Here is a 15,306-nt window from a genome sequence, read left to right on the forward strand (position 1 = left end):
TCTGCTTTTGTTTGTTCATTTAGGAGTAAAGGCTAACACGTTCCATGAATCCCCCTAGGATCCTTGAATCTGTGTGTTGCATGAAGCCATTCAGTTAGAGGCAGTCACTGATGCTTCTTACTTATTATTAATTCTTTACAGGCAAAATTCCATCTCTGTTTTTATGATGTTTGTGGTACTGTGGATGCTCCCTCTTTTCCCCTTCACTGCCCCCCAAAAGCTCACTTCAGCAGTATGAAGTGAACCATGCTTGGAGTGTTATTAAGTAATATTCCTTATTACAAAAAAGCACAGGGCTCCCTTTAATGAGAGCTTTGGTGCTCCCAGCTCGTGTCACTGTCTGGGGAGCCTCTTTCCTGTGCCCATAATGAGCACCTCCTCATTTGCACTGTCCCTGGATTTATGGAGGGACAGGAGGAAAAAAACTTCAATTTATTATGTCTTAAATGAACTGCTCCCAAAGCAAAACCAAAGAGAGCAGTAAACTGGTGCCTCTGCATTATATAGTTTGATTTTTATGGAGCTGTATCGTGATGTTCTGCCTCACCTAAGCAGGGTGAGCACAGGCTATAATTACCTCTTGTGAACCCCATTTTCTGATAACCTCCCTGGCCTCTCCCTCTTCAGGATGTTGAATCTGTCAGTTAGGGGATTTTATTTGTTCTCACTGATGGAGCTGGATATGGTTAGAACCAATAAAGCTCATTTGATATCTCATTTACCTGAAAAAATGGGGCTCGCTCCCTGAATTTGAAACAGGAAAAGCATTCCAGTTTTGTGATTTTACTCTACTAGAATTCTTTCTGTTAATTCTCTCTCCTTATGTTCATCATCACCTTCTCCTGCTCTAGCTGCACTCAGTTCCTCTCTTTGGTAGATATTCCTGCATACCCAAGGAGTTAACTTGAAAGAAAAAACATTTTTATTGATGAATCCCAGTTTTAGAAAAAAAGAGTTTTAAGGTCAAAGCTTTCCTACGTAGAGGGAGCAGCCAGGCAGTACCAGCCGTGTTCCTGGGCTGAGATTAAATCCATGTCTCTTGTGCAGGATGAACTGACATTCTGGTGTTACTCCTTGCTTTTCTGACTTAGGGAAAAATGTACCAGTTCCTTAAAATTTCATTATGCACAGGAGTCTTTTGGATAAATGTAACTGTGCCTTTGATGTGATCAATTTAAAATAAAATTTGAGGGGTAAGAAGGTGGTTTCATGATGGTGGGTTTTGTTTGTTTGATTTGGTTTTCTTTTGACTTTGGCTCACCTTAGACTTCCTTGTGCTCCAAAATGTGGAACCACCTAAACCATATTTTTCAGCTGAATAGCAGCAGTCCAGAACTTTCTGTCTAACCTGTGGCAGAAAGCAGAGATCAATAATAAATGGTCTGGTGCCTTCCTGCTTTTGCTGCACGTGAGTGTTTTCTCTGTAGTTCAAGGGTTATAGAAATTATAGTTGACAAATCTCAGCTACAAATAATATTTCTAGCATTTTGCATAAAGTCTTAAAATCTTTTTATTTATTTCCTTTCTTGCAAGAGTCAAATAAGAGGCTTTTACATACCAAGGGAAGGTTTTTTTTAGACTTAAACTTCAGAATATTTTCAATATCTGCAACATTATCTTTTGAATAATAATTACCTCTTATATTAAATTATAAGACAGCAGGATTCAGGATTAGATCTCTGCATATTATTCTAGTGAAGGAAATTATGACAGGGGTCATTTTTTAGAATTATGTAGGAGGGTAAAAGGTCCCAGGCAGCATTAGAAGGGAAGGCGTTTATAATTAAATTGTAATTTAGGCCTATGATTTATAGTTTTCTCAATGAAAAATTTGGTGCTGTAGAGAGATCCTAGGAGGAACTTTAGTGAGATACAACTTAATGAAATAATAAAAAGAAAAATGATTCTGGAATAGACTGTATTGCAGTGGTCCCCATCAGGATGCTGCAGTGGAGCTGTGTGCTGTCGCTGTTTCCCTTAGAAACTCCCTTTTCCAGGGGTGTTTTCCAGGCAACAAAGTTTGTTTAGGCTGAAACATGGCATGGGAGGTTTCAGATCAGGGTGATTTTCACAATAGATAACTTTTAAACTCATTTAGCTCGTTAAAACTTAGGGAAGTGTTCTAAATTATACAAGTTAGTTCAGGACAAACTGCTGTTTGTTTTTGTTGTGGTTAGTCACGAGCTGCGAAAAACCCATGAGCCTTGTTCTTATTAATCTATGAAGCCATTGGTGTGTGGATGCTGAAAATCTGCTCTGAAATAGCACCCACTTCCTAGAAATAGCTCATTTCTACCTGATGTGCAGAGGAGTTCAGAGTTTGTGCTATCCTGCAGTGCAAATAGATACTGGAATTTTAAAGAGTATTTTTAGAGGTATTTTTATTAATTAACAGGCTAAACTCCTCCCGACCATGATGAAGAACTATTCTACTGGCAGGAAACCATTAATACAGAAAGGTTAAATGGTTTGCCAAAGGTAATTGAGGCAGTCAGTGACTGATCTGACACCAGGAGCCATCTCTGACCCGATCTCCTCTGGTGGTAAAAGTCTGCTGCCCTGGTTTGCACGGTGGCCAACAGCTCTGGCTTGGGTTAAACCATTTAGGTTACGAAGGACTAATTTGAATTAAAAATTACTTTAAGAAAGGGATGTACTTTCAGACATTGTTTTTAAATGCTATTTTCTTGTGCAAACTCAGCAGTTGCTCCTGCAAATGGTAGGAACAGGCTGGCTCAGGCTATAAAAATATCCTTTTTTTTTTCTGCAATTACTTGAATTTTGTGTACAGTTGTAGAACGTCAACAGGTAAGTTTAGAGTGTGGGTTTCAGGATCAGCTCCTGGACTTTACTATGCTCACATTAATGCACTGTATCACTCTTCTAGTACTTAAATTTTTTGTAGTAGCTTTGAATGCAAATAAGTATCTGATTGAAAGGAATGTACTCGTAAGGGCCCTCTGATATAAATGAAATTGTTGAAATTGTGTCTGGGAAAAGTGTGACATTTTCCGTGTCCCAGAGTGATGAGAAGGAGGATGTGACTTAAAAATACCAGATATAGAACTTCAAAAGCAGGCAGGATCCTGAAAGATCCCGAACCAGCAGAATTCTCTTGCCTTCCCTCTGAGAGAGTTGCTGAGAACTTAGGAGCTCCCTGCAAGTCCAGCAGGGCTGGGAGGGGAAGGGTGGGCTCCTCGAGGGGCTGGGGAGGAACCAGCACTGGGACAGGGAGTACCTGGTTTTGTCATGATTGATGCTCTTTGTATTTTAAACTGTCACTTGTAAATTATCCAGATATCTGTTTATCTAACTTGTGCACAGAATCCTCCCAAGTATCCAAATTTAATGAAAGAAACAAACAGCTTTATAAAGGCTGTGTGTTCCCATAATGAATATTTAGGAATGGTGCAAATAATGTTATGTCTTGGAAAAAAAAGAAAATCTTAATAGTACAGATTGTTCTTTGGTTTCTGGGTAAATAGCAGCTACTTTAGAATTTATCTAAATAAAGAAGTTATGCCACAGGCTGTAGGATTTTCAGAGAGGTATTTTGGTTTTTATTGCATCAAATTAAAAATAAAACCCAGGGTAGCCTTTTCTTTTCTGTTTTCCAAGCTAACCTGAAATAGAAAAGGTTAAGACACACTTGAAAAAAGGGATATTTCACCCTAAAGAAGAAAACGTTTTTCTGCTAATTGCAGGAAATGATTATTTTTCCTGTAGTTTTGTGAATGTTGCTTGCGGTAAGTGTTGATTATGGAAACATTTGTTTTCGACCTCGGTTTTTAAGCCCCTGGCCGCCCTCGGTGGCTGAACCTCGTTTGGCTCATTTGTGTGGGGTGTGGGATGTGGGAGCGGTGCCTTTGTTCCCACAGAAAGTGGTGGGGACAAGGTGAGGGGCTGTGGATGTCCCCTGAGCCCTGCAGGCCTTTGTGAGCGGGGACATTTGGCCATGGCCTTCTCCAGTGTGGGGACACTCGGCCATGGCCTTCCTGAGTGTGGGGACACTCGGCCATGGCCTTCTCTAGTGTGGGGACACTCGGCCATGGCCTTCTCTAGTGTGGGGACACTCGGCCATGGCCTTCTCTAGTGTGGGGACATTCGGCCATGGCCTTCTCTAGTGTGGGGACACTTGGCCATGGCCTTCTCTAGCGTGGGAACACTCGGCCATGGCCTTCTCCAGTGTGGGGACACTCGGCCATGGCCTTCCTGAGCAGGGACACTCGGCCATGGCCTTCTCTAGCGTGGGAACACTCGGCCATGGCCTTCTCTAGTGTGGGGACACTCGGCCATGGCCTTCTCTAGTGTGGGGACACTCGGCCATGGCCTTCTCTAGTGTGGGGACACTCGGCCATGGCCTTCTCTAGTGTGGGGACACTCGGCCATGGCCTTCTCTAGTGTGGGGACACTTGACCATGGCTTTCCTGAGCAGGGACACTCGGCCGTGCTGGGGTCACTCTCCCGGCACGGGGCTGAGCTTGCTCCAGTGTTTGTGGCTCCGCAGCCTCGTGTCACCGCTCTCAGGCCTGCAGGGAGCGGCTGCCCACTGCCTGGGGCAGGGCTGGGTGGGATACTGGGTATGGAGTCCTTCCCTGGCAGGGTGGTGACCCAGAGGGACAGCCCGGGACAGCTGTGGGTGGCCGAGGCCATCGGTTCCCCACGAGCAGAGACAGCCACGGGCTGCTTTGGGTTTGTGAGGGAGGAGATCCTGCCCCAGTGGGGTTTGGGATTAGGGCTGTGCCGAGGGATGGGAGCGGGGACTCCGGGAGTGAAGGACTCTTCCAACAGCAGCGCTCCTGCCTGTGCCCACATCTCTGCCTGGGCATGAGGGGGCTGGCAAATCACTGCCCTGGAAACCTGATAGGAACCTGTTAAATGCTGGGAAACACCGCGCTTCAGAGAAAAAAATCAAGTCTAAGGTGGCTTAGGCTGGATCCCCAAAATTAATAGACATATTTGACCTTAATCTGTCTTCCTGGACAAGTTTAATTATAGCAATTTCTTAACTTCAGCTCAAGATCTTCTTTCAGTAATGTTAGTGTTCTTTGAATGTGTGGGGTTTTGTATTTAATATCACAGTGTTTTCTAAGGAAAGGCAAAAATCTGCGAAAATTGACTGGCCTGGAATCAGCCAGGACTTTAGAGATGCCCTTGATTAATTTATCTTTCTAAATAAATTAATGTTTTTGAGGTGAGATCAAATTGAGGGTGAGGAGGAAGAAATTAGAAATTCTGTGTTAGAGTGAAATTTAAGAGAGAATTTATTTTGGAATTATTTTACTCCCTTTGTGCTCACTGCCTGTCCTGGCAGGCATCTTTCAATGTAAACCACTTGACATGAGCTGAGGATTTAAACCTGGTGATGTACACGTTGATTTATACCAACTGGAGCCATAGCATTTGTTTTAGCCTTTATTTTTTTGTCTTATATAACTTAAATAAAGATGTAAAAGTTGTAATATCACTGTGTTAATTGAAATATAAATATTTGAAAATGCAAAATGTGCTACCATGCAGTCAAGTGTGTGCAGCAGTAGAACATCCTGCTACGTACCATTAGTAGATCTGAGCTTGCTTTTCCACACCTCAGCCCTGCCAGCAGCGACATGGAGGAGTTTTGCTCTGCCCCTGAAGGGCTCCAGGCACCGTGACCCACAAAACTCTACAAACTAATGCCTGGTAGGAAGAGAGGCTTTGTGTCCACTCTAGTTTTCCTTAGCTGATGTACAAAAATGCATTTCTGATTTTCTAGAAGTTTTAAGAGATATTTTATCTCTTTCAGAATAGATGTGATTTTGCCATGTTTTACTCTTTCCCCATTTACAAGAAAAAGCTGGAAATGCCAAATTTTAGACATGAGTAGCAATTTTGCATCTCTATTTTCATGAATTTGACACCTTTTATATGAAATAATTTTAGGTTTTCTATTAAAATGGAAAGAAACCATCAGTGCCTTAGACTGAAGTCTCTAAGAAAGGAGTTTTGAGCCATGCTGATGTGTAGAAAAACTCCTGGTTTATTAAAAAAATTAAACTGTTTCCCTCTTTCTTTGCATGAGGCTGGTTTGTGAGTGGGATTCTAACAGAGCAGATGGACTCGTTGCTTGAGTGCACTTACTTTAGTCCCACATCTTCCCCAACTCCAGGAACTTGAACTTGTCATTATCAGCCCCAGAAGGTCAATGCATTACCCAGGGTAGCGGCTCTTTCATGTGGCCTTTCTGAGGAGGGAAAAACCAGCTTTTAATCTTGGCTTTTATAAAACACTCTGTGTACTGGATACATCCTAACTTGTCATTTCCTTGTGTGTTTTAGTGCTGGGGAGATCTGGAGATGCTTTGTGATGCCACACAGATACACACGTCCGCAAAAGGCCTAATCTGAAGTGAATCTTCTATAAATAATAAACAACAAATAGGCTCCTTTTAGTTATATTAGCCCCAAAATAGGTCATGTACATTTGTTTTAAATGCAAACTTAACAATAAAGTAAATTCCCTAGGTGGAGAATTTGATGTGTTTGTGCAAATTTTCTGGACATAGTACAAAAAAAGCCAGCACCTATATTTTACCATTTAAAATATTTATACTTTGTCTCTTAAAGTCCTGTGTTTGAAATACTGTTTATAATAAACTCCCTAGGAGAGAACTAATAGTCACAGGTAAACACTTGCCATTTGTTATTGAAACACAAAGTAATCTTTAACTTTTAAAAGAGAAACTTAGTGTTTCCCACTGCTTCCACAAAAGTTGTTGCCTTTGTCAGCTTCCTGCCTCCAAATATTCTGATTTTTCACCTGATGCTCCACACAATCTTGGGGTTCCATGGTCTTCTCAAGGAAGGTGATGAAGTAGAGCGAGTCTTATGTCACCAGGCTTTGTCCCTCTGGGCCTCCACTGAAAACATTAATGTGGTTTTTCAAATAAAAACAGGCTGCAAAGGCTGCCTAGGCCATTCTGTTAGTGCTCCCTCAAACAGAAACCCTAATATGTGAAATTCATTGGTAACTGATAAAAGAAGGAATATCTGAGGAACGGGGCCTTATTGCAGTTGGAATTAAAATTGGCTATGACACCTATTGTAATTTTCATACTATTTCTCCCTAATGCAGCTGTGTCTGGGTTTTAATTGGCATCTGTAAGTGCTTCTATAATACAAATAATATATATAGGGTGTCTCGCAGTAGAACTAGACAAAGGTAAAATGCTCAGAACTGCAGTGCCACATTTTCCAGCTCGTGTTGTTCTGTGGAGCGAGGCAGGATCTGAAGTTGTGGCGTCAGCCATTGTAACACACATAATTTCTCCGTCCCTATTCATTTTCATCCCCGAGATGCATTGTAAAAGTGTAAATCCATCACTAGATAATTTTCAGTTCCATTATTTACCAAAATGAATAGTTAAGCAAGTCATTGTTATTAGTGGGATGCTATTGTTGTTTCGCAGAGATAGGGCCTGCCAAGGGCTTGAGTGATGTGCACTTGAGTGTTCTTTCAAGATCCTTGTACCTGTTTCATTTGGGAGGAGTTTCACTCATGTAAAATCAAACAGAAACAATTTTAGTAGCCTCTGAAAAGAGAAGAAGGGAAAATGGATATTAATGAACTATTTAATATTCTGCTATGGCAGAGATGCAGTGATTTTGCTGTTGACACTTTTGCATGGAATTAAAGAGATCTGGTGGTTGTTTTACTCATCTGTCTTTGTTCCTGAAAGACTTTTCAGTGTCATCAGATTTGGTTTTGTAACCTGAGAGAGATTTTACAGACGTGCAGACAAGAAAAAAAAGGAGCACTTCTTTTTCATGAAATTCATTGGTATTCAAAACATGGTCCTTTGATGAATTAGAAATTTTGGCTAAAGCTTTAATGAGATTTTTATTTCCCGAACTTATGTTGGAAAACGTGTGAGCTGCACAATTCACAGCTCTGAATAAGGGTGGGCTTGGTTTTTCTGTTCAAGAATATTTCTGGCTTGTTTATTGCTCAATATTGTATTGATTGGTGAGTTGAGAAGTTCATGATGAAGCGGAACAGTTTAGAGCTATGGATCTTTACTTTGTGACGCGTAGCGGGTGGGGAGCCTGCGGGAGCTGTGCCAGAGGCACCTGCAGCAGAGGCTGTCCCTGCTGGCTCTCACCTCCACTGCCCTCAGCACCTGGTGGTGCCCTAAAGCTCTGCCCTGGGCTGGGAACACACTGCCACATTCCCATACTGCCTGCACAAGCAGAGCCAAATAACCCTTGCTGTTTATTCATGGTTAGTAGCATCTTTCATTGTGTGGGTGGTTACTGGGGACAAGTAATTTGGGAAGCTTTCCAGAAGCTGTCATTGAGTGGTCTTAGATTTTATAACATTCCTTGTGTTCCCATGCTGTGCTGTGCACAAGAATTCTCCTGACTCAAGAACATTTGAGCGCTATGACTTACCACGTTTTGAAACTCACACGTGTTCCATCATGTTTAAACGTATTAGGAGTATTCAGGTAATCATTGTACCTTTTCATTTAATTTAAATCAAAGTTTTTTTCCCAGCGCTTACAGAAATGTTTTGGTGTTGACTGAAAAGAAAGATGTTATGGAAGATTTTTGTTAGTCATATAGACAAGAAGAAATTCTGTTTGTTCACATCCAACCCCAGCTAAATGTGTGTTTTCCATTTCTTTGTGCCAGCTACTTTCTGGATTTATCTTGAATGAGAAGAGGAACTACTGAGATAACACCCAGGCAGAAAGTGTCCTGTGTTTGATGCTGCAGTTCAGAAGTCCTTCATAAATGGTGAGTAAACCTCTAGCTGTGGATTTCCACACTGAGTTTTCAGCTTTGTTTCAATGAGTTTTAGGGAAAAGCTGTCTGATTTTCAGCTCTCAGTTTGGAGATGTGTGAATTAGAGTTTTTGCATGTAGGTTATGGAATTCTGCATTTTCAGAACTTATCTCCATATTTGAGCATTGAAGGCCTATTTAAAAAATAATAAATGCAACAAAAAATGTGATCTTTATAATTTTATCTGGGTAGCTGCAGCAGTCAGTGATCTGTCTGTGTGCATGGCTCTAGAATGCAGATGTCTAAACAAGTGGTTTTGGAAAGAGAAGGTTTTGTCCACACTCTTACACTGTCCTGGGAGAAGAATTTCTGAAAATGTGACAAAAGTGCAAATCTGTGTTTAGAAGTACTGAAATGGCTGTGTGCTAATGCTGGTTGCTTGCTTTGGGATAAGTTTGCTGATGATGTTGTCAGTGTAATTTTATTTTACTCAAATACAAGATGCAATATTATTTGAGAGTACAAGATCTCTCTCTGCATTATCTAGTGCTAAGTGTTGCTTTGTCTCAGTGTTGGGCTAGTCTACTTGCCTGTTCACTTCTGGCCAAAATAACCTGAATTGGAGGGGGCTGGGAAAGAAGAAGGTGCTCGTAGACAGGTTTGTGGAATCACTGCAGTAAGTTTTAAATGATGTATGAAATGAAAAATTCCTGTCTGATGCACAGGGTGAGCGGAGCCATTGAAGTCTGTGAAATCGCTGCTGCAGAGGCTATTTCAGACTCACAGGGTGTTTGGGTTGGGAGGGACCTCAAAAATCATCTCGTTCCGCCCCCTGCCATGGACAGGAACACCTTCCCCTAGACCAGGTTGTTCAAGTTTTTCTGGTAATATTTCAGAAATTCCAACTTTTGATTTTTTTATAAAACTCTTCTGCTTTTGAAAGGCAGAAGACTTTCACAGCAACAAAATTTATTAGAAAAATCTTTCAAGATGGTGCATCAATAAATATCCTAAGGCAGTTTTCTAGGTTTGTGTGGATTTTTGAGCCTGAGCACTCTGCTTTAGAGTGCCATGCAGTGTGAGGCTGCTGGTGAGGATGCTTTGAACTATCCTAAAGTGAGAATTTTGAAAGTTGAATGATGGGATTCAGGATCAGGAGTGCAGTGGTCTGTTTGAGAGGTAGAGTGGGCTTAGGAGCAGGAATGGAGTAAGAGCAATGCCCACTGGAAAAGCAGGAGTGCACAGTTTGGGGAAGGGATGGATTTGCATGGCTGACACAGAGCAGGAGCTCCAGGGCAGCAAATGGGGACAGAACATTCTCTTTTTCCGGCTTAATCACCCAAACTGTCCTCCTGCATTTCATAATGCGACTCCTGTAGGGAAAAATAAGGTGGTTTCAGTTATAACAGACACACAGGGATCTGAAGTAACATTATCCTGGTTAGTCAAACATCTGTATTTCCTAGCAATTGAGTTTGATACGTCTGTGCCAGTCTGCAAATGTAGTTTTGAGCATTTAAGGAATGTGTGCACAGGCAACTGCATACACTTTTGCATTTTGGTTTTATAGATGTTCTAGAAGTTCCCTTTCAGCACCCTTTCTGTGTAGTCTTTGCATATTTGAGTCCCCAAGTCTCTTAGCAGAGAATTTTTTTGTGTTTTTAAATTGCTGGTGGTCAGGAATTTTTACATTATTATTGAAAACAATACTGGAAGAGAAATAGTTTTTATATTGTGGCATCAGGTTTTTTAGAAAGGAGAACACAGTGTCTGAAGAAATTGAGAACACTTTCATAAATTGTACTTTGGTGTTTTTTCAGCATATTCACGTTTTGTTTCTGCTCTCTAAAAGCACAGACTTCCTTCCATCTCTGCTGTTGTGCTGTGCTGATGCAAGCAAGCTTTTCATGGTTAGAAAGAAAAAAGATAAGAGAACAGCATATTAGATGGCTTTTAAAGGCAGCAGCTGATTTGTTTGTTGTCATGATAGTCAGTATTGCCCTTTTCTTAGTTCCTCAGTATTGTTTCCTTCATTCAGTGTCTGGGGCTTCTGAATTGCCTGTCTGATCCATGCAGTTGAATTTCCCTGCTGTTGAGCTCTCCTGTCAGAGCAGAAGGGCAGAACTTTGAGGTGATGAACAAACCCCTGAATTCCCTGGTGCTGGTGGTGCTCTCACACCAGCCCAGCCCCTCGTGCTCTCCTGTCTCAGGTGTCCTCAGCAGGTCCCAGGCTGTGTTTGGCTGGGCTGTGGCACCAGCTGCTCCCAGGCTCTCTCCTGTTCTGGCTCCTTGCCTTGGGGGAAGCCTTGGAGAAGTGGCTTTGAGGTTGGGGATGGTTCTTAATGTGCTGGTACATGTTTAGTTCTTCTGAGGAAACAGCTCTTCCTTCCCAGCCGGGGCGTCTTCTGACCTTGAAGTTGAAAATGAAGGTGTTACCTTTAATATCATTTACTGTAGATAGTATTTTGTATGGGTTATTGCAAATATGAATTAGACTTTGCTTTACTTGAAATGGAGGGGTTTGGAATGAATATAAAAAAAGGAAATAAGGAGTTACCTGATATTTGCAGGGCAATTATGTAGTGGACCATGATAAAATAGCATGAATAAACCAGATAGTCAACCTTTTTTTTTTTAACTGAAATTGTTTGACACAGAAAAGGACTCTGCTTGATTATTGCAGAGCATTTAATACCAAATCTGAACAGGTTTTGACCAAATTTGGGTGTGGATCTTAGTCTCTGAAAAATATACCCACAAAAAAGTGCTGCAAGCCTGTCCTTTCTTGAGTCCTGCAGAGCAACTGGTGCTGTCAGCCCATGGAAAATGGTTTTTGCAGCAGGCTGTCTGTAAGAAGCGTCGTGCAAGAAGTGTTTGTGTGCCTAAAGTGGATTTATCAGGCGGACTGGAAGTGACTTGTTCTTAAAAAATCAACCTTCTTTTATACATTGTAGCTCTACTGTATAAGTTAGCTGTGGTTTACTGGAACTGGGCTGAAGACCCAGCGCTAGGAGATGCTGTTAATGGAGCAAGAGTTTGGGATGTTAAATAGGAACAACTGAATGACTTTGAAGAAATGATGAAAAGAAGGTAAAATCTAATAGATTCAAATAAGAATGGCTTTTCTGCTGGCTGGAAGGGTAGTAGTCTTTTCTTGGGAGGAGGGGCCAGGAGCTGACTGTGGTACAACTGTGCCACCAACACGATGTGTTTGTGAAAAAATCAAGTTCCACTGCCAGATATGTAAAGGAAAAAGTAATTCCAGAGAGGTTTGCAAACTACTGGTGGTGGTGTAACAACAGCTGGCAGGAGCTGGTATATTTATAGAGGAAAAATGTGCAAATCAGGACTATCTCTGAGTGCAAGATGGGCCAGGGGGATCTCTGGATCTCATCATTGCTCAGGGCTGGAACAATTAACACTGAGTCAAGACTTTGTTTTTCTTTAACAAGGAAAAGACAATGGGTCTTTCTCCTGATGATGGTCCTGAATGCATTTGAGATAAATGATTTGGTATTCTGACAAACTGGAAGAATAACATGAAATGTAGGATTATTCTGACAAACTGGAAGAATAACATGAAATGTAGGATTATTTTTTTCCCAACTGAAATGTGTTAGAGCCTCCATGACACTGGTAGCAGGTGAAAGAAGAAAACAGTTCTTGAACACTCAGCTTAATTGATATACTAATCAGAGTGCCTTTTCCAGAAAAGAAGAGCCCCATTTTGCCTGGACTCTATCTTTGCTATTTTCCTTTTTCAGAAATAGAAGATTAGAAGGTGTCTGCACCGATGTGATAAAATGTTCCCATGGAATTGTATTGTATTTTTGCCTTGAGTTGCTGGCAAAATGAAGTTGTTGGCTTTCAGTGCTGCTTTGTTTTTGTTGACCCCTTTTTGTGAATTCTCCGAGGAAAGAAACATATTCCCATCTTTTATAGTAATCAAATTTATCTGGCATCTCTCAGCCTCTTGCATTACTTATGCTACAGTTGACCAGCCTTGGGAAGGGTTTAGCGGGTTTATTTATTTATTGTTCTAAAGTGAAGGTTTTTGACTTGAGGTCCCCACGTAGTCCGTGGGGATTTGAAGAGGAAAAAAAAGGAAAGTGCTTTTTGCCATTCTTTTGATACAGTTGTTTTCTGTGAAACTGTTTAAAAAATACCCCAGACCACCTGAAACCTAAACAAAGCCCCCCACTAGTCCAAAACCCCCAAGAAACACCGAGAGAGGGAAAAACTTGATTATCTTAATTGATTTGGAAATTCAACTTTGTAAACTTTCTTTTGTGTCTTCTGTTTCTCTTGCTGTTTTTCCATCAATTTATTTCTATGATTATAAAAACTAGAGATTGATTATGAAGAAAATCTGGGGCATCATCAGTTATTTTAATTTCAAATATGATTTATTTGACTCACACCCTTAAAAGCTGGGACTGATTTAATTTTCTTTTATGCTCATGAAATCCACAGAAGGCTGACCTGGCTGGCCATCATCCTCTTCTTCTGCTTTGTAAGTCCCACACAGTATTTCCTCTCTGATTCTTTGATTTTATGGAATTTTTTCTTTAAGGAGCAAACAATGAGAGTGTGGAAATGTTCATACGTTTCAGATGTGTATACCCATGTAGAAGGATTTTTTTTGTTGCAGGAGAAAAATCAAATCCTTGTCACCTAAACTGCTAATTATGTTTGATAAATGTATGGTATATGTTTAATGCAAAGAGAATTTAAGAAATAATACACCTTGTGTAATTACAGCGACCGAGCTACTTCCATCAATCTAATTTTTCTGATTCAGGTTCATTTGCATTGCATTATTTTTATTAAATGAGCTTTCAGTGGAGCCCTGCTCTCTGTCAAAAGAAGAATCAAACCCTGGAATATTTCAGCGTGCATCAGTTGGGTTTGCAGGTGACACCAGCAGGGCAGCAGCCCCAGCTCAGCCAGGGGCTCTCCTCGTGCAGCAGCCCAGGGGATCCCATCCTGCTGCTCCCTCATCCCTTCGGACACCCAGCTGCTCGTCCCAGGTGCCACTGCTGCCATGGGAACTCGTATCCAGCAGTGGAGGAGGTATAAAGACAACCAGCATGGATTTCCCTGTCTGGTCCCCTGCATCTTTGCACATTTTCTGTCCTTTCTGTCTCTGCAGCACTTGTGAGCTGTCTCTGGTTTTCACCATAAAGCAGCATGGGAATTCTCCCAGCTGGTATTTAGTGGAAACCAGCCTCCTGCATTCTCCCCACCCAATTTCCAAGCTTCCAATTAAAAGAACAGTAATTTGGAACCCAATTTCTAGTCACAATACTCTTAACATTTAGTGTATGTTGTTGCAATTATTATTGAAGGTGGATATAAAGTTGGGTTAGTGAATATATGATTTTATGTAATAATTTTCTCACAGTTACCTGCCAGATAATTTCCCATTTTTCGGGCTCACTTTTAAAGATAGGACATAGACACTACACTGTTAATAATGCAGTGCAAATTTTAATGACTGGGAGTTGAAATTGGCTAGAGAGAGAAAGCAGGCTTCCTATTTGAAAATCCCTTTCTGTGTAGTATCCAAACGTGTTCTCTGCTCTCCCGAGTGGCTGTGAGGGTGTGCAGACACCCCGGGCAGGCAGCGCTGCAGCTTCTTTGCAGGCACCTGCCTTTTGTGCTTTTCATATGTGTGGGTTTCACATCACTTCTAGATCCCTGCAGTCACAATATTTAGACTGTGTTAATTTGCTAATTGCATTTGGAAACGTTCTTTCCTAGCTGAAGGCAGCATGTTTGGAGATGCCTGTGAGAGCAGCATGTTCACAGAGTGGGCCCTGGGGAAAGGGCAGCTCCTCCTGGCCCTGTCACTTTAGCTCTGGGATCTCCCTTCCACAGCTCAGGAGCGTAAAAACTTGGGAGATGGGAAAATTGTGTCCTGTGTTACAGCTGTAACTGGACAGACTGGGGAGTGCTGGGAGAGGGACAGGATGGGAAGGTTTGGGCTGATGGCAGACCCTCATCCTGGTGACCGCTGGGACACTGCAGTTTCCCTCCTCAAGGCACACACTTGTAAACTGATTCTCTCAATAGCACCAGCTGTCTTTGTACTGCAGCAGATTTCTCCAGCCCCTTCTCCAAAAGAGCCCAGAAATGGCCTCTGCTGGGAGAAGCAGGGAGCGGGAGGTGCCCAGCTTGCCACAGCAGTTTGGTGGCACTGGACTGGTGTGTGACTGGCAGAAACAAACAGGGCTCTGTTGCTCTCCTTGGAAATAACATTTCCTGGAGGTGGCCCTCGGTGACACCTCCCAGAGCCTTGTAGTGGCTTCACATCCTGCTTTACCCTGGTGCAAAGCCACGGTGCTCACGGAGCAAATTTATGGCTTTTCCTTGGCTGGGAACCAGGGTCGCTCCTCTCAGTCGAACACGCTCCTCCCATGGGCCCTTTGGGAAGGGTCCGTCACACAGGGATCAGTTTTTTCAGAATAGCCCTACTCAGTTGCAGATTAAAGTTTGGAGAGTTTCCTTTAAAACACACTGACTGCAGCTTTTGTTACTT

At 42.0% G+C, this 15,306-nt stretch overlaps 1 protein-coding gene across 6 annotated transcripts in view; it reads left to right on the forward strand.

The window, feature by feature from the left end:
• The window catches only part of ZFHX3 (zinc finger homeobox 3), a 487,194-nt gene that overhangs the window by 162,672 nt on the left and 309,216 nt on the right, over positions 1–15,306 (forward strand). For all 6 annotated transcript variants that reach the window (XM_086848088.1, XM_086848086.1, XM_086848084.1 and 3 more), the window contains one exon: positions 8,673–8,777. The gene's annotated coding sequence lies outside the window, so the exon portion shown is untranslated. The remainder of the gene's footprint in view (positions 1–8,672; positions 8,778–15,306) is intronic.

Source organism: Cyanistes caeruleus, chromosome 12, assembly GCF_971803275.1.
Source record: "Cyanistes caeruleus chromosome 12, bCyaCae1.hap1.1, whole genome shotgun sequence".
NCBI lineage: Eukaryota > Metazoa > Chordata > Aves > Passeriformes > Paridae > Cyanistes > Cyanistes caeruleus.